At 43.2% G+C, this 26,200-nt stretch overlaps 1 protein-coding gene and 1 long non-coding RNA gene across 4 annotated transcripts in view; one reads left to right on the top strand and one right to left on the bottom strand.

The window, feature by feature from the left end:
- Positions 1-23,483, bottom strand: part of add3a (adducin 3 (gamma) a) — a 76,610-nt gene extending 53,127 nt beyond the window's left edge. The window contains exon 1 of the mRNA XM_056410056.1: positions 23,383-23,483. The gene's annotated coding sequence lies outside the window, so the exon portion shown is untranslated. The remainder of the gene's footprint in view (positions 1-23,382) is intronic.
- Positions 12,801-16,468, top strand: LOC130190576 (uncharacterized). Of its 3 annotated transcripts, none has more exons than XR_008830998.1 (9): positions 12,801-12,908; positions 13,276-13,407; positions 13,800-13,937; positions 14,054-14,147; positions 14,507-14,603; positions 14,714-14,934; positions 15,029-15,198; positions 15,514-15,641; positions 15,756-16,468. It is a non-coding gene; the product is annotated as an uncharacterized LOC130190576 (long non-coding RNA). The 3 variants fall into 3 exon arrangements; XR_008830997.1 differs by having other exon boundaries at positions 14,488-14,603; XR_008830999.1 differs by having other exon boundaries at positions 14,028-14,147; positions 14,488-14,603.
- Positions 23,484-26,200: the final 2,717 nt, after the last annotated feature.

Genomic DNA, 26,200 nt, shown 5'->3' with positions numbered 1-26,200 from the left:
GGTGATGAGCACGGAATCCATTTTCACTTGTCAATCGATGAGAGTGCACGTTGAAGGCCGTCACCGATTGGACGAATGTGAAGAGGCCTCCACACAACATGTGGACTGCAGTCACTCCCATGGCAATGACAGCATATCAGATGACCACACACACACTCACACACACACACACCTTGAGTCAACAGAAGAGGACAGAATGTCATGCCCTGTGGTTGTAAACACCGCGTTTTATACGTTTATGTTCAGTACGTTTTTATGTTGACTCTCGATCCATAAATTCACGTCTTCTACTATGTCAGATGTAAAATGAGTATCAACAAAAAGGAAAGAAGAAAAAGAGGTGGGTCATGTGATCCAGGTGGACCTGCAGTAGTTGCATTTAAAAAGGAGCCAGAGGGAACAATGTGAACACAACATGTCAACATTAAGTCCAAAGTGGCCGGATGGACTTTACACTAAAACTGCAAATGGGGTTTTGGGAAAGCTGAGAAGTTCAAAGCAGATGGCACGTCTTTTTTAAGCCAATGAGAAGCGAGTCCATAACACAGTCCACACACTTGGCAGTCGGTTGCTTGAGTCTTCAATGAAGCCGTGACATGAAAGCTAAAGCAGTGCGAGTCACACAAACCTTCAGGGGAGACAGAAAGGAGCTTTGTAGCTTCACATCCATCCCGCCGGCCAAGTCCTCTCCATCAAAGCCGTGAGAAGGAAGGGGTCGCCCCGCTTTCATCCCGGCCCTGAACGCCGCTGTGCAAGTAGCATGAGAGAAGGTGATGACCTTCAAATATGGAGAACGTGTGCGCACACATGTTTCTGTGTGCGCACACGTTCTCCATATTTCAGTCCGACCTCATCGGTCAGTACCATTTAAGAGCGAATAGCAGATTTATTTTGTGACCATTTGTCAGGGGGCGGGAATGTCTCGGCACCTCGCGATTGGATTTGGATTCAGAGCGCTACGACTATCGATTCATCTTGATGCGTCAGCAGTTTTCTTTTTTAGCGGTGCAAATCTTTGTCAAAAGTAAAAGGTTGCTATCTATTTTCCGAAGAAGAAGCAGAATACTGTACCTGAAACAAGTGAGTGTAAAGAGAGATGTGCACGTGTAGTTAAACAATTCATGATTCATTGACATGAAAAGTTATTTAACGGTTAAGTCATTAAGCACGATAAAGTTGTATCCACGAATCGTCCCACAGCTTGAATAAAGCTTGGTTGTCACACACACACACACACACACACACACACACACACACACACACACACACACACACACACACACACACACACACACACACACACACACACACACACACACACACACACACACACACACACACACACACACACACACACACACACACACACGGCGAGCCTGTTGCTTTAACCACGCAAACAAACACAAGCCGTCGCGGCTGCTAACTGCTACCGTGTGTGCTCACCGCCAGACGCCGTCGCTCCAGTGGGACGGCGGCTACACGACGCGCTCTACTTCTACGGGAGAGCCGTGTGCTGAATTAGCTGCGGTGTGAATCACTTGACATTTTCTCAAAGTTCTTTCTGACTCGATGCTTGACTGAGGGAGGGGGAAAACACACATGGATTCTTTTAAGTTGACTCTGCCGTCTTTATTAAACTACGCCCCGATGGGAACGAAAGGCAGTTCCCATAATGCTTTTGGGGATGTAAACAGGAAGTACAATGTTGCCGTGGAATCAATTACTATGCTGTGGTCCACAACTTGTGGTCTGAGTCCATTTACAGGTTTGAATTAACATTTGTCTGTGTGTTTAAATTGCTGTTAGGACTTAGGACTTTTTGACTGGATCGTTCTCCTCGGCCTCCCTTCAACTCTACTTGGACCTTCTGTAGTTTCTCTTTGGCTGTAAGAACGAACATTGTATAGATAAATCTTTTATAACGTTTTTTTAATATTCGTGAAACCCCCAGAGTGCTTTCCACTCGCTTATACAGAGTCCCTGCAGATAGAGGACAAGAATACACACTTCTGTCCTCGAGTTCCAACATAATAATTAAGTTATTCTCACGGGGCAAAAGATGCAGAGGGAAGCGGCGAGCTGGGCCGCGTGTCTCTTACAGGACCGGTCGATAATACAGTTGGAATGAACGTGTTCATTGGGCGACACATTAACATGTGAGAAACACTTAATAATAACAGGATTGTCTTCGAGGCCCCAGAACAGACGGCTGAAAACAAACGACGACAGCCAGCAGTTCAGGTAAGCGAGGCTACGGCACCCTGAAGCTCAGCGGTCCACTTCTAAGGCGAATGGGTTCTGACCCGTCCACACCAATCGGCTCTGATTGGTGTGGACGGGTCAGATAGGCCGACCATCCATGCAGAGCAAGAGCAGCTTCTGTGCCGTGTTGCCCGAGTTGATGTTCCAACCTTTCATTGCCATCCGGAATGTCCGCTACTTTAAAATCACTTATAAAGTTGCATATATAACAAGATCAGCTGTGTACGTAAAACCCAAATGGGACGGATGTATTTGTCACAGCGTTTTTGTCAAGCCGCTTATGAACGCGCCCGTGTTTCGCAGTGAATATGTGGACGAGCACAGTCACATGGCGGATCAATATAAAAGGCTATAATCACGAGGGTTATCGGTTTATGCTCTGGGGGTGAAATAGATCTGTCAGAAATATTTGTCTAATGAAGCAGAACTTTTTTTCCACACAAAGAATTTTTTTTTTTACCACTGACTCAGCTCCACAGCTGGGCTGCGTTCCACATTTCACACTATCTGAGATTAGCAACCCAGGAACGTCTAGGATGACCCGGGGCGATAAGGTGGGACGAGTGATTTTGTATTAACAGAGAAAAGAAAAAAAGAAATACTTGATGACGGGTTCCTTTCAGTTCATGAACTTTCCAGCTCCTTTACTAAAGAGACGTTTGAATCAAATAAATCAAATTCCAACCTCACGCACCAAATGAAGTTATCCAGAAAACAGGCATTGTTCCTTTTGTCAGATGGAGTTGGACTTTCGTTGCCAAGGGACCCGTCAACCGTCTGTGGTCAAGCAACAAGGCACAACACTGAGGGGGCGTCGGCCAGAGAGCTGGTGTGTGTGTGTGTGTGTGTGTGTGTGTGTGTGTGTGTGTGTGTGTGTGTGTGTGTGTGTGTGTGTGTGTGTCTTCGGGGACTATCCATTGCACAATCCGAGGAAGCAGACGGATTCAGAATTTCAGGATCCGTGTCTGGATGAGATCATTTCGCATGAAGCAGAACTGCAGGCCGACACACGCACATACACACACACACACACACACACACACACACACACACACACACATACACACACACACACATACACACGCTCTCTCATGAGTTACTATAGCAACTCCAAACAAACAGTCCGTGCATGTGGTGACCCCACCCCTGCAGAAAAGAGGGACAAACCAAGAAAACGAAGCAAAACAGACATAACAGTGAGACGGAAGGCGAGAGCGGCGATGAATGCGGCAGTGACGGATATCACACCGCCGCTCCGTGGGCTTCCCTTCATGCTCGCCCTGTGTCTCATTCATTGCAGAGACATTAACCCTTGTGTTGCCTTCGGGTCATTTTGACCCGATTCAATATTTAACCCTCCTGTCGCCTTCGGGTCAATTTGACCCGATTCAATGTTTAATGTTGGTGTTCTTTCGGGAGTCAACAAACAAACATAAAGTACCTCACACTTAAACTTGGAAAACAATATTAATTCTAATAATTTTCTGGAGATTTTAATAGCTGGGGTCATATTGACCTCAAGGGTAAAATATGTTAGTAAATATAAAGGTAACAGGAGGGTTAAACATTGAATCGGGTCATATTGACCCGAAGGCGACAGGAGGGTGAAACATTGAATCGGGTCAAATTGACCCGAAGGCAACACAAGGGTTAAACAAATAAACAAATCTCACACTGCCAATGACGTCCTGAACTGTTTTGAACCTTGAGGATAAGCTTGCATTAATATTCATAAATCCATCCTCGGTAGATTCACTTCTAAAACCAGAAATATTTGATTTCACAAGAAGACAGAGGAAAAGTCCTCATCCTATTAGAATCTCTTAAGCTGTTCCCACACAGGTCACAGCCGGGGGTACACAGTGACCACAAAGGCAATCCACTCCCCGAAACAGGTCGTCATTCACCTTGGAGCTCCAGAAACAGCGAGGGGGAAACAATCCAACCGTAGCTTTGTGTCACGGTGAAGTCCAGCTACTGAGGCCTAGCAGCCTCCGAGGTCAATTGATGTTGACAACGGCCTCATCTGCACGTTAAAAAGACATTTAGGAGCAGAAAATGCACTTATAGATACGTTTCACCGCTTTACGGTTGCATGGATAAAAAAGATATTAAGTGTCAAACTGCAGCACGGCAGCGTGATGCCAGAAAGCCCAAACACTGATGCTCTCTGGGCCGCAGCATTGACCCATGTGAACGATGAAATGGGTGGATGGGTGGTCTCCACAGATCGGAAATTGGCCGGGGAGGGGGGGGGGGGGGGGCTTTGATGAGCTCTTGTTTTATTTTAAAGGAAATCTCAGCATGTCTCTCCCACAACAGGAAAGGAAACAGAGTTCTCCTCAGTGAGTCACTGTGCCGCGCTTTGACCCCTTCCACCACTCCTGACTGCTCAATAACACGCCATCAGAACGGGGTGGAAAACAGCCTCCGACAAGTGTGTGTGTGTGTGTGTGTGTATATGTATATGTACATGTATATGTCTGTGTGTTTTTATGAGCATGTTTCCGGGCCTGTCAGGGTTGCGACACAGATTCATAAAGCACCGATGACATCCAGGAGGTCAGGCATCTTGCTGACCCCCTCCGGGTCCTTCTTCGCCTCATCTACAATCCATTCACTGAGCTCCGCTGTCATGGAGAGTCCAGTAAACACAGATAGAGAGAAGAATTTCAGCTTTGAGGAGGAAAGACGTCCATTTAGCTGGTGCTTGTCGTGAGTGTGTGTGGATGTGAGTGAGTGTCGGTGTGTGTTGTTGAGATAAATGATGATTCAATATCTAATATATATTTGAAGGGATTATTCAATGTTTTTCTGCAAATAGCAAAATATAATTTGTGTGTTTCAACCTTAAAACAGAAGAATTGTGTTATTTAATAAAACATATGACAAGTTTCTTGACCCCACAGATGAAGAGCATTGTTTCATCTTCCTCGTGTCGGTTTCAATCTGCTCTGTTGAACCTGGAACCACACCCAATAGGAATGATGTCAGGGTTTACTGAAATAAATATGAATATAATTCAACTGCTTTCCAGCTTCGTTTTGAATCTGCTTCCCAAGTCATCTTGGAACATTTAGCATCTCCGTTCTGTTTAAAGCCACTGGATAACAATACTTATAAGGCAGAGATGCTTTTGGAATACCAGGCCCTCAACATGGGAGCCGTGTCCTCTATTAAGGGGTCCTGGAATAATTTAGGGTCCATTTCCCTCCATCTGTGGTCTGTCTGCTTATCACTCTTATTTTGTGGTTGTCCAAATGTGTAGCCTGCAGTGTTCCAGTGCCTCTCTCCCTCTGGGGCAGATTGTGTGTGTGTGTGTGTGCGTGTGTGAGAGAGAGAGAAGGAAGAACAAGCTTCCTGTCAGGATGTGGGGTCCAGCAGGGGGACAGTGGCACTTAGCCAAAAGTTATAACTTTCAACTTTCTGCTGAAACCAAGTGTAAATATATGAATATATGTGTGAGAGAGAGAGAGAGAGAGAGAGGACGGAAAGTGAGTGAAATCTTCTGCCACATTTGCGGCTCATGCTGAGCTCCGGATGAACCCGAATGAGGCATATTATCAGCGTCTTTCTTGCGCCATAATCACAGTGAAGGCTTCACTGACATCCAGACTGTAGACAATTAGACCACCAAGGAGGAGAGAACAGTCCAGAGCCTGGGCCTCTTTCAGATCCCTCCTCCGGCCTCTCTACCCTCTCCACTGATCTCCTTTGCCTCATTCATCTGCATTCTCGCTTCCTTTCATCATTCTGTAGTTCATGTTCTCTCCGTCTTGAAAACCATTGGAATCCACACAAGTAGTGAACAAATGGTGTACGATTGCTAATGCTGAGGGAGAATTCAGTTGTATTGAGCGAGAAAGTGTGAGTCGTCATGAATACTGTAAAATTGAAATGTTCTTAGAACCAGCATGATTACTGACTGTCACAGGATGAATAGTAATCATCCCCCTGTCACATGGTACCTCAAGCAGATTCATATGATCTCCTCATTCGCACAATTGTTCAACAAGCAGCATTTCTAGCACTCTGAACATTAAAAGAAAGAATGCTCTTGTGAGATTTGAAAAAGACAAACAGCACGATACGATTTAAAAAGATACCAAACACATTTCTGCGAAAACGTATAAATGACCTCATTACCAACTGTTAAGGATGTGGATGAGTGAGTGTGTAAATTTGTACAAATAGGCACAGCTGTTTCCTCACACACCCATCATATTCCCACTTACACACCAGTGCGCGTGCACACACACACACACACACAAACAGGAAGAGCTTAAAGGACCTCTAGTGATGCAATCAGGAAGGAAAACTGACAATCGCCACAGCTGAGTGATGAAGTTAATAAGAGAGCTGCTAAATGATGTCTTCGAAATTTCTGACTATAAGTGACTTGGGTAACTTTGGGCTTTTACAGGGTGGAAATTATAAATATATGTGTTTTAATAAGAGATTAAACGCAGGTATGTCCTAGGGGGAATAGTTGCTTGATTTGGCTGACGAGGAACATGACAAGCACCTAATGACTGTTATCTTAATGATACCTCAAAGCAGGACGGATTACGCAACCGATGACGATGATCATTAAGCTTTCCAAGCTTCAAAAACTTCTAGAAACTTGCGGAGGCTAATGGTTACGAGGAATTACGGCGTGCCACTGTGCATCAGTGTCAAACCCAAGTGGCTCAGCTCACTAGTCTGATAAATAACAAAAAAATACCTTTTATTAAAAAGCCCTCGCTTCAATTCAACGACAATTAGGACAAAGGTAACACCTGCACATTTCCTAACTTACCAATGTTTTAATCATACTCGGATCTTCGTCAGGTCAGAATGTTTGAAAGATAGAAACCCGGTCCATATTCAAACACCATACACAGTAACAGACAACCAGCTCTAATGCTTTCATCATTAGAGCTGACATTTCAACTTTTCAAACATTCTTCCCTGAGGAAGAGCCAAGTCATTAATAAATAGCTATGCAACTACACAATGTACACAATATAATGAATCTTCTTCAACTTCCATTTAAACCATAAACACCAGTTGAGCTCACACTTGTATCCACACTTGACTGGACGAGATGTTCGATGACCCTACCAGTGAAGCATGCTGGGGCATTAAGTATTCAAACTGGGCACCTTCTTCTTCTTCTTTGATACTAATGAAAACAGAACCCCAACCCTAACCCTTTGGCATTCGCCTTCAAGTAATAACCTCTACTTTCCCCATCCCACTGTCATAACTACTTCCCGTCTTTGGTAGCTACAGCAGTCTTTGGGAGGCTTCTGACCCAAAGTCCTGATGGGATGTCACCTGTCAGACATGCCACGCAATGATTTAAATTGGCATCACATACATGTGACCCCGCAGTTGGATCCATGTCAAAAGGTCACCGCCGTTCAGGAGGGAGACGCAGGGTCTAATGTTTCACCTCAATTAGCCACCGATTTGCCGGCCAATGCGAGGATCACCCCCAGGGCCTTCATGGCAGTGTCAGGGTCCATTCGCATGATCAAACACAGGGGAGTGGATGGAGGTGGAGAGTGACCTCACTGATGCCTGTTGCTGAAATATCCGTCTCCTGGATCGCGAGGAGGGAAGTCTCGGCAGCGAGATGGATCGCAGGGAGACATGTTTGAGTTGTGCGAGGCGATACCGAAGCTATGCGCCGAGAAATTCCACAACTCCCTTCCGTCTGTCTCTCTCCCCCCTTCTTGCTCTTTGGCTGACGGCACCGTCCTCATCCATCGGTTATCCTCCCACCCTCCTCCCATTTCCTCGTCCATTATTATTGGTTGTGAGACTAAAGATAATGGAAATATGGACGGGCGACACAGCAGTTAGCCTCCGCGTAGCTTTTTCCTATCAAATCAGACGGTTACCAGAATATCGTCAGCAGACATGAGAAATGAGAATCGTGCTTTCAAGTTTGAGGTGGTGACTTGACTCGGTTTACAAGGTGCCTGATGGAACAGACAGACCCGGCATTTATGATAGTCTCCCCCGCCCACACTCACTCCCCTATACATTATAGAATTAGTTTCCCCGGGGTTACACCGCATTCAGATCCCTTTCAAATCATGCCCTCTGTTTAAACAATCAGAAACAAAAAAACGCCCACGGTCGCAACGGGCCTTTCTCGGATCGTCCGTTTAAAGACGAGCGTGAAGTCTTCTTTCCACATTTGAGATGAAGGCAAGGAAGATCGATGGCTCGTTGAGGGGCGACGTAAAGCTCGACCGTGCATCGTATAGGAAAATCAAAAAAAATGTACGAAAATCACACAAAATGAGACCGGAGGACGCTTAGTCACAGCCGGTTAATGCTGGATAGCTTTACCAGAGGAACTGATCCGATTCGCTGCTTCCGTCAGTAATAGAGCCTCAGTGATTTCATAGACAATGCTGGAAACCAACCAACTAGAGATGCACTGGCTGAAACCGGTTTCATCTAAGAGATCATAGACGTGAGAAGACAACGTCTTTCTAAAAGTCCAAAATAAGTCGCGGAGGAACAACCTTAAAACGTTTGGCACGACTAACTTAATCAGACACTCCTTTAATTATTCATTCCCAGGTCTGTCCTTCCCTCTCAACTCTTTCTTCCCACCTATATCCATCCGTCTTTAATCTCAACTTTCAATTGTCCGACCCTTTGTCGAGTATCGTGGAGATAGAGGGGGGTCCGCCTCCCCCCGTTCTCTGACTCTATTCATCCTTCCATCCTTAGTTTCCCTCTTTTAACCACTCCTACTCCCACTCTCCCTCTTCCTCCAACCATCTATCCTCTGTTTTGCTCATTCCTCCCCTCATCTGTCTTTCATCCCCTTCGTCCTCCATCAGGTCCTCCATCTCTCTCACACTCTGTCCACTCTCCGTCTCGCTGAGAGACGGACAGTGGAGCGTCCTGGCAGCTCTCCACCCTCCCTGCCTGTCTGGGCGGAAAAATAAACAAGCGTCCACATGTTCCAGAGGAATTTTAATGACTTCCATAACTTGGGACTTCTTTACCTGCCAAACCCCAGGGCAAGGGGAGAACAGTGGACTCTAGAAGAGCCACTGTTAGCTGCACTGATGACGAGCTCTGAGCCCGGGCCAAGTAGTATCCTTCGAAGAGCCGAGCATCTTCATAGAGATGCTCAAGCCAGAAGCCATATAGACAAAACTCTGAGCTCAAAATGCTGAATAAAACGGTTATAATAAAAAAAACGTGCATCTTATTGGGTGCCAAATTTACTGTAACATGCAGATTGCACACAAAAACAAACACTACATTTGTACCAGTAATGAACAGGGGTAGAGTTGGACCTTGAATGCCCCATTGCACTGACTCGAAGCACACATTAAACGCAGAGTGGCGTTGTCAGCAGGGAACAACTGCATGCGAATGACCCACGATACATCAGTGGCCCAAACGCAGTGTGCATCGGCTGCGGAGGGTTTCTATTGTGACGCAACCAGGGCTCCGATCACATTTGTAGAGTATGTATCCCAAACGAATCCCTTTTCCCCAGTGCTGGAAAGTCTCTGGTGTGTAGTACGAGTGCACTCATGATGCTCAAGAGCGTATGTTTGTATGTGCAGCGATCGAGGTCCAGAAGAAACTCGCTGCCAGGTGGGAAGTGTGTTTTAATGGGGTCGTGACCCACAGACTGTCAGCTCCCAGACTTAACTGACCTGACCCGAGAGCAGACATGGGATTGCTCTCCGTTAAGAGCCGAGGGAGGGCAATAAATCTGTTGGAATTACCATGTCACACCAAATATGGAGGCCCATTTAAGAAAAAAAGAGACTCAAGACAAAACGGAGTTCATGCAGCTCAGAAGTAAACAGTCCGCTGAAAACCATGTTGATCCAATCCTGACCCGGCTTTTAACCCTTGTGTTGCTTTAGGGTCATTTTGACCCGAATCAATATTACACCCTCCCCCCGCTTTAGGATTAATTTGACCCCATTCAATGTTTAATGTCGGTGTTCTTTCGGTAGTCAACAAACAAACATAAAGTGCCTCACACTTAAACTTGGAAAACAATATTAATTCTAATAATTTTCTGGAGGTTTTAATTGCTGGCGTCAAATTGAACCCAAAGGGTAAAATATGTTAGTAAATATAAAGGTAACAGGAGGGTGAAACATTGAATCGGGTCAAAATGACCCAAAGGCGGGGGGGAGGGTGTAATATTGATTCGGGTCAAAATGACCCTAAGGCAACACAAGGGTTAACATTAGTTCTTAAAAAACTTTTGAACCTTTGCTTCACTACACAGCTTGTTGTTTTATATCAAAGGGCTGCTATACATCTGTGCATTTTTCACCTGCATGGCCCCCCCCGTTTGCCCTAATTAGCAGCACATTACGAAATCAGGCTATGTGTTTTATTACAGATGTGTCAGCGGTGGGGAACACCCAGCCCGCTGGCAGCACCACTGTTTAGATTTCTGATCTCCTCCGTTGTGTTTTTCTTTCCCTCTCAACCCGGGACCAGCTGCAGAGGAAATGACAATACGAAGGGAAAACAACAGAGATTAACAACACCTCCTCCCACCTACCCATGCTCCCTAACTCTCTTCTTCCTCCATGTAGCTGGTCTTCCTCAGTACATGTGGCTTGTTTGACCTCCTGGGCCACTTCTCAATCTGCATTTCTGCTTGTTTCATCTCCTCTATTGCGACCCCCCGACCCATGAAATTGATACGTCACTCCGTCTTGCACAAACCCAGGAGGCGTACTCACTTGCAGATTTCCGTTGCTCCCCCTCCTTTCCCCTCGTTGCACCCCGTCTTCCGTCATGCGTGAGGAATCTGGGCTGTGTTCTCCAACTTTAAGCCCACAATGATTAGCAGGCCTCGGAGTGCGGACCCACAGAACTCCCCCAGCGTTGTGATGATAGAGCTTCATGGCTCAACACAATCAGGAGAACGGAGTAAATCCCATCTGTATGTGGATCTGAACCGTAAATCATTTCAGCCCTTATATATAAGCCCCCTTCCCCCTGTACTTGTCACATTGTGATAAATACGGGTACATGCTGACTTTAAAAAGTCCCACACAGAAGAAGAGTCTGATACGAATCAAATCAGCAGATTTTTTTTCCGGTCAACCTGATGCAGCAGATCAGGAAGAGAAACTAGAATCGGAGCACAAACCAGCCATCTCCTAGCTCGAATACACACAGGAAAAAGGGGAGAGTAATTTTTCCAGAGTTAACATTATTTTCCTCTGAAAGAGTCATTTTTATTCATTTCGGATTATAATTATTTCCGATGACCACAAGAATGGGAGTGAAAAAACAGAGTAAACCTTATTGGAGTAATATTAAGAACACGCCCACTAATGTTTGTTAAGTTTCGTTTCTGCCGCCATTTTCTAGTCCCGCAGTGCAAGGTGAGGTGAGTGGCAGTGAGACGGCGGTGAGCCAGGTAAGTCTGCAAAGTACTACATATCGATTTTAATAGGATAAAATGTCATCAGCATTTTTTGTTGGCTTATTTGAAAAGTAAAGCCGGTGAGTTACATGATAGCTGGCGAATTTGTGTGTTAGGGTCATTTTCTCACGTTGTTCGGTTAGTAAGCACATGTGTTTTACTCTAAATGTAATGGTGTACATTGACGTGACATCTTGTGTGTGTTTCAACTGCTATTGGGCTAGCAAGCACGAGGTTAGCAAGCTATTGTGTGTGTTTCAACTGCTATTCGGCTAGCAAGCATGTGGTTGGCAAGCCTGTGTGTTTTTTGTTTAACCTGCTGTCCGGTTAGTAAGCATTTGGTGTTTTAATTCACCTGCTTCCCGGTTAGTAATGTCTGTTTTGTTAGACCTGCTATTTGGTTAGCAAACACGTGTGTTTTACTCTGAATTGAGTCCTGTACATTGACCGTTTTCGCTCTGCTGTTCGATTAGCAAGCTTGTGTGTTTTACTTCTATTTTGATCTGCAGTTTGGTTGGCAGGTATATACTTCTACTGACATTCCCTCATGGCCAGTGTGTTGGACTAGCATCATACAAACCTTATAGACATGTCATTTACGTAACTTGTTGCTGCTATAGAGTTGGCCATTATTTTGTTCACCCGATTTACTTAATCAGAGCAGCATAGACAACATGTGTACAATACAAATGGAATAAGTCAAGGTGGACAATGGATTATAAATGTTAATGAATGACTTTGTAAATAGATGTGCGAAATCTAATAAAATAACCTTTTCATGTCATGTAGGATGAATGCTGTTGGAGTGAAGTACAGAGATCAACAAAAATACCTCTATTTTGAGGGCCAAGTTACTTATGCATCGTTTTTGGAAAGTGGTGAGTGGAAAACCTAATGAATTTCAGTCTAACACACTAAACAAACTGAAGCGGTCGGTTTGGGGGGCATGGTGCAGATTTTAATGAACTATTACTAAGGAGAAGATATACCTTAACTGTTGAGGTTTATATTGCTTATTTTATTAAATTTCCCTTGTTCTGGAGTTCATATTAAATTTTTATTTTTTTAATGTTCACAGCTTCCAAGAAGTTCAGCATCCCAACCTTGGACTTAAGAGTCTTTGATGACACAGACTGAGGTTGATGAAGAAGTCTTTGATTTCCTCGTGAAAAAACAAAACCTAGGTGTGCTCGAGAAGGTCCAAATTCAGATGGTAAGTTTCTTAGTGTCATTAATTTTTCTTTTTTAATGAGCAGGGTAGAGTGGATAGTGAAAGGGAGAGAGATTGGGGGAATGATGATCAGTAGTCAGGAATTGATCATGATCACTGCATTGGGCATTGCCAACATGGACTTAACCACGTAGCCACTGAGCACACCAGTGTCATTCATTCTTTGAGTCTTGGCGAGCCTAACATGTTCTATTTAAGACGAGCAGATAAATCTGCTGGATTGTTAGTTTATTATAGTTCCAATAATCTTTGTTTGTGTGATATTTTTTTGGTAGTTACTTTAATACTTTTGGCAATTGTATGGTTTTAGTGTTAATCACACCAGCTGAATGTTTACATGGTTTGACAGATTGCCTGAGTTCCCCTGCAAGCAGCTCCTTTACCAGCTCCAGTGGGGATATTGATGGGGACTCTGATGACACTGTAATATTGCAGTGCAGTCCTGCCACAAGACGGAGAGCTGAAAACCTCTCTTGCCAAAGTAAGCTATGCTGATTGCACTACACGCCTTCAAAAAGTTTACATTTTAAACAATTAATCGATTTGTTGTTTGGTCAATAAAATGTCAGTTTCCCAAGCCGCAAGATGACGTCCTCAAATGTCTTGTCCACAAACTAAAGGGATATTGAGTCCATTGTCATAAAGAAACCAGAAATATTAACATTTAAGAAGCTGAAATCTTCTTAAAAGCTTATTTTCTTTCAAAAAAACCTACTCAAACCAATTATTCGATTATCAAAATAGTTGATTATTTTTTGTTTGATTAATTGTTGCAGCTCTACATAGAAGTCTTGTGTGCTTGTAGATGAGGAGATTTATGTGTTTACATTGATCTGATTTTATAGTAGTGTAATTTTTTTAAATGTCACCTAGATGATTGAAGATGTTCTAAAGAACAAACCTGGCGGAGAGAGGATCATCAATGAGTATGCTCGGACAAAAGGTATTAACAGACGGCAGGCGGAGCGACATGGTCAAGATATTGGTTGCACAAATAACAAGTGAACATGGGTATGCTGAAATATTATTTAATTCACAACTAATGTTTTGTATGCACCAAGTTTGCTGACGGTGTCATTTACACTCCAATATTTTCAACAGTGCTCATAGTTTGTGTGTATGTGTAGGACAAGTCCTTCAAGGCGTGTCAAAGAGGACCACGCAAAGGGGATCATCAACTTGTTCCCATACCTGGCTGATCCAAGGAGCAAGTTTGGTTATGTAAGTACAGAAAACAATTAGTCCTACCTATTTAGTCTTCACTTCTAAACTCAACAGTTTTCGAGCATGATGTACAGCTAGATTTAAAAAATATGTATATATTAACTGCTTGGCTATGGTTTGGGAAAAACTAAAGATGTTAACATTCATGCATGTCCACCATCTCTGCCGTTTTTCCTTAACTGATAATTTAAAACCCTCTTGAGTTTAGCAGTCCAGTCTTGAGCAAGTTCAGCTCAGCTGCTGCATTTTTTAGATTTAAGTGTTAAAATATTTTATCCTGCTAATTCAAACTTGTTGAAAATAACAATTCATTTCACTCTGAATAATACCTTTTTAGGAAACATTTTACAATGCAGAAGATGGGAGTGGGTATCTGGCTTGGAGATTGAAGTTTGTCCAAAAGGAAGCTTCTGATGGACAAAAGAAGGCCATGAGACTCAAGAACACAAATGGGTATTTGTTGTTACCTGTAACCAAACTGCATACATGAGAATCATGGCAGAGTTCCCAAGTGTTGTTTATTAAATCCTAGGACACTGTCATATCCATATCCACTGTTACAGGGGGCCCATCAGCTGAAAGAGACTTGAGGGAGGACAATCCCCTAATGACAGACAGCTTGTGTTCTGAGGCCATTGCACTGATGAGGCATACAGCTGATGAAGGAATTGTTATGACGAAGATGAAGCAGACCTTCAACTATCGTCAAAAGATCATTCATGATCCAGTGAAGTCCTCTGATGTCTTTCTGGCCTTCCCAAGATTCCTGGACATACAAGGATTAGTATGTTCAACTTACTTCATTGTAACTTGTATTTTAACTTGTTGACTTGTATTTAAGAAACATCATTAACAACATGATTTCATCTATTCTGCAGATTGAGCAAGATTTTACTTTGATGTTTGATGACGCCATCTCTGCAAAGTTCCTGGAGAAGTGGCCCACAATTTACAAGCACAAAGTCCTTGAACAAAGCCGTGGTCTCACAGTCAGATGATCTGCAGTACCTCGTCCAGACTGCTGAATCCACAACAGAAGTCGAAAGTGGTGAGGCGAAATAAATGGATTATATTGTTATTGTTCTGTTTTGGTTGTGATAAGATTGAATGTTTTTAGGAAAAAAGCACTTGATGCAGCTGGATTAATCAGTTGGTCCAACAATGTAAGACAGGAAATAAAGGAGCTGGCTTAAGTTCAGGAAGTAGTGGAGCTGTGCATAAAGCCTATTTATTGTAAATGGGAGCATTAGAAGTGCAACACTATTTGTGCTGACTTTTTTTTGGTACATAAAGTAGTGTTTAGATTTTTGTATTAAAGTAATCCTAGAAGTCTTTGTTTTTAATTATTACTTTATTCTTTCAGGATGGGACAGTGACATGTCGTCCATTTTGATCCTTCTGCACCTGCTGCCGCCGTCACCTCAAGGCCGAAAGAGACCAGGAAAGCTCTCCGCCAGACAAGCCAGTGAGAATCTTGTGAAGTTCATCAAGGTAAGGCTGCCATACAGGAAACATCACGAGCTATATCACACCACATATCTTTTTGTCGTTTTCTTGGTGTTTAAAAAAAAAAGCTGTTTTCTCAAACTTTTTCTTCTGTCACAGACAGGGACCAGCATCCAGGGGCATCTCGATGGAATCGCAGGCAGCCTTCAACCATACCTGCTTGCTGTGGGAACTCAGAGGAATGTGATTCACAAGTACTTCATTGACAAACAGGCAATATCTTGTAAGTCATCTGGCTCTCCTGCTTGTTTTGATGAGCTTTTCAAAGCTCACTTGGTCTTTGGCACTTCGTACAACCACAATCTCGTCAATGTGTACAACTTCCTTCAGTCAACCATTTATGAAATCGATATTGATACAACCAAGGTGGATCCTGGAGTTGCAGAGTTGAGGCTCAGATGCTGCGTTGAGTAGATTTTTCTGATTTGTTTTTCTGTGAGGGCTCCATTACAGAATTAAGGTATTCTGAAATGTTGTTTTTCATTTGTAAGAGCTCTCAGACAAATACTAATTTAGTTGTATGTGTTAAAATTCATTGTGACATGCCAGTTTTTCATAAGATCCACCATGCTGTTGTGAAGGATGAGACATTGTTTTTTGTTACTTTTGCACTACAAACGGTGTCTCATCGAGCATTTTAATGCATTTCAAGTTTTGTACACAACAGACGGACCTCATATTGTGTTTGTCAACGATCTTTTCTGTCACAAAGCATTCGATTTACAGGTGTCTTGCAGTCATAATGACTCCAGTTTTTATATTGTGCCATACTGTTTCCTGTGAACACTTAATAAAGTAAAGGTGTCACTTAAGGTATTGGGTTCTGATCTATTTTTTCACCTTTTTAAAAGCTTTGCCGTGTAAAAAGTTATATAGTGAGTAAAATTCTGTTCTATTCATAATAAAGTTAAACTCTTTTGAGTAACATTCACTTCATAATATATTCTATTTGGAGTAAAATGATGTAACATTTATAATTTTGATTTCTATATTGAGTAAAATTCAGTTCTATACAGAGTAAAACTATGGTAGTGTTGTTTTTATTTTATACTAAATGGATTGAATTATCATCAGGTAGAGTAAAATTCTGTTCTATACAGAGTAAAACTAGGGTAGAGTTGTTTTTATTTTATGCTAAATGGAGTGAATTATCAGGTAGAGTAAAATTCTTGCACTAAATAGAGTAAAACTAGGGTAGAGTTGTTTTTATTTTATGCTAAATGGATTGAATTATCATCGGGTAGAGTAAAATTCTGTTCTATACAGAGTAAAACTAGGGTAGAGTTGTTTTTATTTTATGCTAAATGGAGTGAATTATCAGGTAGAGTAAAATTCTTGCACTAAATAGAGTAAAACTAGGGTAGAGTTGTTTTTATTTTATGCTAAATGGAGTGAATTATCATCAGGTAGAGTAAAATTCTTGCACTAAACAGAGTAAATTTAACTCTGAAAGTTTAACTCTGTCATAAGAGTAAATTTTACTCTATTTGGACTGGGACCAAATGTTGTCTTTTTTAGAGTAAAATTTTATTCAATTTGAGTAAATTTTACTCAGCCAATTTTACTGTGCAGTATCTGTGACAGATGTAGGAGACAAGGGGGAAGGAAAGTTTCTTCGTACAGCTGGATTCACAGAGACAGAGAAATGATTAAAGTTAAACATGGAAGTGTCTCTTTTATTTTCCTTTGGAGAGCACCTTGAAAGACTGATGATTTGGATTTGATTCCCTCAGAAGTGACTCAGCAGTCCATTCCTTTATTCTCCAAACCAGACACGCCATGGGGGGGGGGGGGGGGTTGCTCATTGAAAGTAGAAGGCCAACACAGTCTACAAAATGGATTCTTACATCTGATTGCTTCAAGACTTCAACAACCACCATCTCAAATAAATTGAGTGATCAAAAGAAAAAAACACATGACAAAAAAAAGCAGAAACAATGAACGGGGCTGTAAACACTAAAATAAATATTCGGCTTACCATCACAGCCTGCCAACCCAAATGGAATGGGTTCAGGGTCATATATCTTTTCTCACAAAACGCTTTTGAGCTTTAACTCGCATTCCATCGTCCATTCAAAACAGATTCATTGAGTCTGTGCGTTGGCGGGAACGTTAGCTAGCTAACGGGGAAAACACGTTGGCCTCCACCTGATGACTTGACGTGGTTGTGCGTTGGCGGGAATGTTAGCTAGCTAACGGGGAAAACACGTTGGCCTCCACCTGATGACTTAGTGTTGCTATGCATTTTTTAATTGTTGGGGTGAATTATTAAGCACATTTAGATGTAGAAACAAAAATGTAACCATAAATGACCAAACTAATATACTTGAGGTCATATATTATAGCCGACCATCTGGCAGTACCTCCACGGCACAGGAGATGGCGCTCTGGGACATTATGAGTCTCATACAACGTCTCTAAAAAATGTGACCAACGTATATTCCAGCACTTGGGAGACTTTAATTGTAAAAAAAAGACTAGAGACAAACTCTGCTTTTGTAACTAGGTTTGGTTTTGACATCAAGCCAGAGCTTGTTCCAGCATTAAGATCTTCAGCCTCACGCTGATGTAATTCCCTTGATGGGAGGTGTGGGAAGTCAAACTGGAGTCCCTCGTGCTCACATATCCACTTCTGGACGGGAGAAAACCCATCCCAACTTTGTAAATGACTTCCAGGTTTTGGTTAAGAGGGAAGTAGGAAAGAAACGAAAGAAAGAAGAAATGGGAAAAAACGAGATTTAAGGGGAAATTGCGAGCTTGTGTGTTCAGCCCCCCCCTCACCACCAGAGTCAATATTTGCCAATACAGAAGAGCTTCCCGCTGAAGGAAAGAAAAGTCATTGTTTTTTAGGACTTTAGAAAATAAGTTATTTTTTTATTGTTTTGCAGTGAATCCCAGGGACGTGGAATGTGTTTGTGCTGGTTGGTTGGTATGATTCCTAGTTATATAGAAAGTTACACGGCCGGGATGAACAAAGCAACATCCTCCACCAGGTAAGTGCCGTTGTTCCTGAGACAATTCCTCAACCTGCCACACATCACATTTAATCTGGAACCATCAGACAATTTATCAAAAAGTTCTGCCCTTTCAGTGCGATTCTCCCTTTCCTCTCAGAGTCCAGGCTTTCCCTTGTTTTATCCCATGCCAGGGATTGAGAACTTAACACGTATTAAGAAGCATTTGTTAGCAATTGTGGTGGGAATCAATAGGGCATTAAACGTTACAATAAAAAAAGCTCAAACGGCTTTTCTCCACATACCACAGCTCTCAAAACATCAGAATGGCTTAAATTAGATGCCGAGAGGTTTCTTACTTGAATAGCTTGCATCAACGTCACTAACAAATGCCACTTAAAGGATGGTTTAAGTTTTATGCGAACAAAAGACCTGAAATTCCTCCTTCGGAACAGCTAATCCGATGCCAGACACCGGATAGTCCCTGTGACTCGGCAACAGACTGCTAGTAACACCGTCATGACCAAAATGAAAACTTCTCAGCTCAAAGTTGAGTAAATCGCAGAGAGGAATGAATCCAAGTGAATGACACAATCCCCCAAAAAGGAACTTTAGCCAAATGGAAAGCAAAAGTTGGTCATAGCTGCGAGGGAGAAATGTTGTGTTGCGTCGTCTCCCCATGGAGTCATTTGGTGGTTTTGGTGAATAAAAAATAAAAAAATGTCATCTGGTGGAAACGTTTACTCATATCATCTCCGACATTCAGTGACTCGCTGAATCCTGAGGACAATTTGACCTATTTGGTCAGAAGTTACATCAAACCGTTTATCGAGCGCCTTCAGTAAATCCAACAGGTGCTTATGGAATCTCTCTTCTTCTAGAAATAACTGCGAGATCCAATTATAATGAAGAGTCCATAGAGTAACACCCTATACAAAAATAGTATTTGTTTCAATCTACAAGCATTGTGGTCACGGCGGACTGGGGTCAGACAGAAGAGAAGGCCGTACCAGGCACACTTCGACTGGCATTTAGCCATTTAACTGATATGATGATCCAGAGGAACAGAGTGAGGACACGAACATCGTACGATCCTCATGAAGCACACAACGACTCCCCCACACAGCACCAATCCTCCTTTTATTGGAGCCGCTCCCACGAACCTGACGGAGCAACGGGACAGTTAAACCGTCTGTGGGAGACGACGACAACAAGTCAATCAGCCGATGTCAACAAAACACCAGATATCATTTTAAGACCGAAGAAAATTGGGGATCAGTTGCCCGTGGGAGTATCAAACTTCAGAAAAAACCCCGGTGTGTTTACTAAATATAATAACCGTGACTGTAAAATAAAAATGGCCATTTAGCCACACCGGTTCCCGCTTTCCTTTGTGCTAAGAAAGGTGATCGCAGGGAGTTTGGACCCCGTGCGTGTGAACCGATTCAAAGCTCGCATGGCAGCCAGCCCAAATACATTTGCTTTAACTTAGAGCTGCATTGAGAGGAGAGTTCAATCACAACCAAATCACAACCATCAGAAAGGCTTCAGCTGCCAGCAGCGACTCCTTCGAGCCGACAGGTGACGCTCCGCAGAGTTTATGTGCACTTTTATACAAACAATTAAGCACTAATTTAAAACATACAGTTCTCTCTCTCTCTCTCTCGATCTCTCTCTCTCTCACACACAGGGGTTGACTTTTTCGAAAGCTAAATTAAATGCAGCTGACTCGGGACAGCTGGAACACATGAGGTATGACAAAATCACATGCAGGCTAGCAGGACTATTTAACACACACACACACACACGTTAGAAAGAAGAGTAACACCCATTTCTTGGATACTAATACACATTCTTACCGTCTATGTAAAACACACACACACACGTTACAAAGAAGAGTAAAACACATTTCTTGGATACTAAAACACACTCTTACCGTCTATGTAAAACACACACACACACGTTACAAAGAAGAGTAAAACACATTTCTTGGATACTAAAACACACTCTTTACTGGCTCTATGTAAAACACGCACGCACAAACACACACACACATGTTAGCAGAGTAACAGACATTTCTTGGATACTAAAACACACTCTTTACTGTCTTTATGTAAAACACACACACGCACGCACACACACACACGTTAGAAGACACTAAAACACACTCTTTACTGTCCCTTGGAAAACACAAACTCACACACGCACAAACAAAAACACACACACACACACACACAAAAGGTCCATCGACCCTCCTAAAGTGAAAACATAAGGAGAGGACTGGGAGCGGTGCTCGGGCCACTGAGGCTGAATGAGACGGCGGGATGATACTTCACCTCCTCGGCCTCAGCGCGGGGGAAACGTAACCTCGACTAACTTCTTATTAAATGTATTCAAACTACATGTCGCAGGTAGAAGTACAATAACTCGCATGTAACACTGAGAAATCTGTCTTGAAGAGAGAGCTTTAAAACCTTGACCCGAGAGCAGGCATGTGGTGTTGAGTTCGGATGAATGCACATTTGCCGGGGGAGAGGAAATCAAGGCCAGCAGGGCTGCAAATCATCGGGCCTGAGGCAGCAGTGTTTTCTTCAAGGGCCTCGGCCCACAGAGGCACTCCTAAAACAAGGAGAACACCTCACAATGGTCCAAACATGAAGACCCAATTCAAAGCCTGGTGAAAGATCCCGTTTTATTACTTTTTGACAAATATTGGATTTGACGATTCAGGATTGGTCAGAGGACTGAGGCCATCGCCATGGCAGCGAGTGCCATGGATCCAGGATGTGTGCGCAGATTATACTTCTCCTCTGCAGACAGAGTTGCATCTCAAAAAAGAACACACGCCATCTTGGTAAAAACGTCGATGACAAATGAAACGGACCCAATTTTCATGAAACCATCGCGAAGTGTGTGACTGTAATCTACTTTTCCGCTAAATCAACATCCAACGTCCTCACACATTCAACCAAATTACGCAATATAGATGAATTCAAAGTTGTATACACAATCTGACACTTGCTTTAACATTACCCTCTATGACGTAATCAATAATGTTCTCAGAGCACCTCGATTATAAAGTAACGTGCACCTTGGTGAAGACAACAGACATGGAACAATAGAAGTAGGAAGTGAGAGGAGGCGGCACCATGGTGGCACGTCAGTTTTATTTGCGAGCGGCTGCAGAATTATTTCAGTGGAGCGTGTCAGGAGGAACGTTGGGATGACAGCGCTCACGCTAGTAGATTTGATTTCTGGTGATTTGGTGTTGTGATTTTGACCCACCTCAAAAACAATATTCGGTATAATAAATTATTTGCTCTGTTGCCTTGAAATTAAGCCTGAATCACATAAAACAATCTGGTGAATCAGTGTCAGTGGCTGGTAGCCATGTGCTTTCCTACTGCCTTTCCTAGCATGTTTAATTTGATTAATTTAGCGGTTGGCTATCGCGCTAGCTAACGGGTTAATGCTACCATGCTTTCATGCTACCGTTACATTTTTTAAAAGCACCACATGAACTGCTGGGCTTGGTCTATACGTTACTTCAACATTAAGCCTGACTTCACTTGCGTACCAACATGTACATTATTATCATATACATGACCTCCTCCTAGAGCCAATGGCACCATTAAACTGCAGCAGACATATCTCAACCAGTAGAGGGCAGTCATGCATATTTATGACACTATGTAGAATTTAAATGGTTTTCAGTAATAGTCAAGATCTGGACGTGAATCCATCAATCAATAAATACATATATATATTGTGTTTCAGCTGAAAGAAAAGTAGTTTCGGAGTTTATTTACTCTTGAAGAAGAACAAAAGTAGAAATGCTCCATAACCTCGATCACGCAAATCACCCTCAGCGATATGAAACTGAACCAAATGAAGATAGCAACACATTGGAGGCTGGTAAACACACAACAACCAAACCAGTGACTTTCCCAATCTGCCAGTCAGTTCTCAGACCATGAAAGGGGGCCTTTCATAGGAGCCCAACACAACGGCCTGAAATAGAAACCAGCCGCTCCGTACAGCTCCGTATCACCGTCCAGCCGATGGTAAATGGACACCTTTGAAAAGATGGGAATCGCCAAAGCACTTGACTTTATCTATCCACATTTCCCTCAGGGGCGGGGGAGCGCGGGGGGGGGGGGGGGCGGGGGGGTAACGAGACCAATAAGGAGTCATAAAATGAGAAGAAACATCATAAATAATCAACTCTGCAAACTTCTAAACAGTGGAGGACTAATCATGCAGGCAATAGCTCATCTCTTATCAGCGGCCCAGATGCATGAAGCCCAGCCCCCTCTATAAACTACAACCACATGAACCTAACCCCGCCCCCCCTCCCCCCACCAACAACCCCACAGCGAGCATGCTGACACTTGAGAGGGCGGCACCGCTCCTCCGCACACAGAAAGCCATCTCGGGCCCATTCACAGCTCGCGGCTCCATTCTTCTCCCAAGTGAAAGCAACGTGAAAAGGAGGGAAGGGGCCCCGGTGCTCCGTGCCATCTAGAATCGAAGCAACCACGGCAAAGAGGGTCCTGCTCGCTTCCCGGCTCAGAACTTCTTCATGCAGTCTGAACTTATTGTGCACACATGTGAACAGCGAGACACAGAACATTCATGCAACGATTCAATCCCAGATTCTCTCACACACTTTCTAACTTGCAGTCACACATTCACGCCCCAAAGCCATAAATCCATGAACAATAAGTGAACGCGACAACCGGCGAGTATTGAGAATAAATTGCTCTACAAACCTGCTGGAAACCCAGTTTAGAGTTACACGGCTGCCTCTGAACCTGCCTCTTCAGCTGTGATCCACCTGCACTGCAGCGAGCCCTCTGCCTGTAGTGCTCTCTCTCTCTCTCTCTCTCTCTCCCTCTCTCTCCCTCCCTCTCTCTCTAACACGCCTCTCCCATTGTCGCTGCACGCAGTGTAAAACTGTTGCTGCTCTCTTTCCTTCACCGCTCCTCCTCCCACAATATCTCTCTTATCTGCTGCAGGAGCTGCGGATGACGAGCCAGCATAGACGGGGGGTGATGGGGGGGGAGAGGAAGGGGGAGAGGAAGGGGGAGGGTCCAACCCGATTCAAATTCACACACAGGAGCGAGATGACCCCCTCATGGTGCCTCAGTGATCATTTATAGACCTTCAAAAGCTTCTCGGCAAAAGAAACAGGCATTTGTTGCATTCCTTTCTCCTTTCCTTTCTCACATCTCCCTCAACGTCCCAAAGCCTTTTTATCCACCACCTCCTTTCTTTTGAGGTCAACACGTTTCATGAGAATGTCTCCTCTCCTCCTCATCATTGGTGCTACTTTTTTTTCTTGGCGGAAACAAAAAGAGAAATGCCAAAGTTTCTTTCAGCAAGGTCTGAGAGGAGAGCCTTCCCGGACTTCCCCTCGGCTAAAAGAGTCCCTTCCTCTCCATCATTCCTCCATACAACACTTTCCCCCGAAAGCAGCTTAACAACCTCCTCATGTGAGGAATCTCAGCTCCGCACAAAAGAGTTTGCAAGAGAATTTGACCGAGAAAGGAGGGAAGTGCTAGAATGATAGGAATTTGCATAAAACACAGACTATTGCTTTAACCCTTGTGTTGCCTTAGGGTCATTTTGACCCGAATCAATGTTTCACCCTCCTGTTACCTTTATATTTACTAACATATTTTACCCTTTGGGTTCAATTTGTCGCCAGCAATTAAAACCTCCAGAAAATTATTAGAATTAATATTGTTTTCCAAGTTTAAGTGTGAGGCACTTTATGTTTGTTTGTTGAGTGCCGAAAGAACACCGACATTAAACATTGAATGGGGTTAAATTAATCCTAAGGCGGGGGGAGGGTGTAATATTGATTCGGGTCAAAATGACCCTAAGGCAACACAAGGGTTAAAAATATGTGTATATTAAACATTTGATAGCACTTTTTATTCCCCTAAACTAACTACGAAGGGAGAGCCAGCAGGCGGTTGGCTTTGTATGAAGAGAGAAACGGACAGTTTGTTGTCAATTCATCACATTTCTATTTGAATTACAATTTGGGGGTCAAACATATCAATTTATCAACAAAAAAGGACAATTGTGGCAATTCTACCTCCGCAGGTGACCCCCCCTGACCCCTTTCAAAACACAGATCCCACCTTGTGGGACTTTTTTGCAAAGTCATCACCTTTCATATCTCTAACCCACAGCTAATGTTATATTTATCTCATACTTATATTTATCACGCTGTGTTTGTTGTTGATTGTTGTTAATGTCGTTGTCTATTGCTGCACCACCCACCAAGACACTTTGCTTGTATGTGTAAATATACATGGCAATAAAAAGGTTCTGATACGGATTAAATTGTTCTTCATTTCCTCTTAATTAGGCTCTCGATGTCCACGACATTGGTGTAGTTAAAACTTTAAATAACTTCTAAATGTGTGATGTTTCCAAAGTCAATGAGTTGAGTAAGCGTGTTAAATAAGCTCAACATTGACCAAAACAATCATGACTTTTTGAGATAATTGCCATATTCAGAGCTGCTGCCCCCCCCCCCCCTCTTCCCCCTGCCCCCGTTTGCAGTCCTTAAGCTAAACTACGCTCAGGACTGGAAATGAGGATATTTCTCAAAATGTCAAACTATTCTTTTCATGGCAAACGCAAAAACACATTTGAATGGTAAGATGTTAAAAACGCTCGTCGTAGACATTGTGGGGACTATAAATCATACAAAGAAATGCTCAGATTAAAGAGAACGCGGATAATCAGCATGTTTGTGTCCATGGTGTCACATGGTTGTGTTCAGGTCAGTTTGTGAACATTATAATAGAAAGAGGGCATAGGAATGAGAACGGCTCCCGGACATCACACAGTCCAGGCAAAAGTTCAACCACACTTCATTTATTTTTCTCTCCATGTCCACCAACAACTCTTCTGCTCTATACACATCATTTCGTTCGTGGTTTTTAAACTGTTTTAGAAGAGATTGATATTGAGCAAAATAATATTCAGAGAGATTTCCCCGAACTCTATGTAGAGGACTTTAAAGACCATCGGCAGACATTGAACCTTTCCTGATGTAGAGGAATGCCTGGTGCGTGTCATCTATAGTCAGACGGAGCAACAAAGAAATCTCAAATTACGTTTTAATTGCCACTTCCTCGAAAAAGCTTCCGTTTCCAGAGTAAAAACTCTGCTTTATTGCTGACTGGCACAGAAAACAAGGCAGACGATAATTATAGGAAGCAAAAATACTTATGTGGCAGAAGAAGACAGTGAACCAGCTGAATCCATTCAAGATCAACCATTCCAGCTGAGATTATGGTGGGACCAGCCGCTGTTCACCCAGCTGTCAATCTCAAAGTGGCAGGGATTCCCTGCTGACGCTGCTCGTCTGTGCGGCGAGCGCGGTTTTCTGTTTGTGAAACTGGGTCCAGGAAGGAAGGCAGTGGATCTACCGCTCTGGAAACTATTTTAGTCGTGGCGTGTCCGAGCTGCGCTGGAAGAAACGGCATCCTCGGTGTCATCGGGAACATCTTAAAATCAAGCCTGTGCGTGGCCCTGGATAGTCCCACGACCTTCTCAGCCTCCTGA

Source organism: Pseudoliparis swirei, chromosome 24, assembly GCF_029220125.1.
Source record: "Pseudoliparis swirei isolate HS2019 ecotype Mariana Trench chromosome 24, NWPU_hadal_v1, whole genome shotgun sequence".
In the NCBI taxonomy this organism is placed as follows: domain Eukaryota; kingdom Metazoa; phylum Chordata; class Actinopteri; order Perciformes; family Liparidae; genus Pseudoliparis; species Pseudoliparis swirei.
This window is presented reverse-complemented; position numbering and strand designations above follow the sequence as displayed.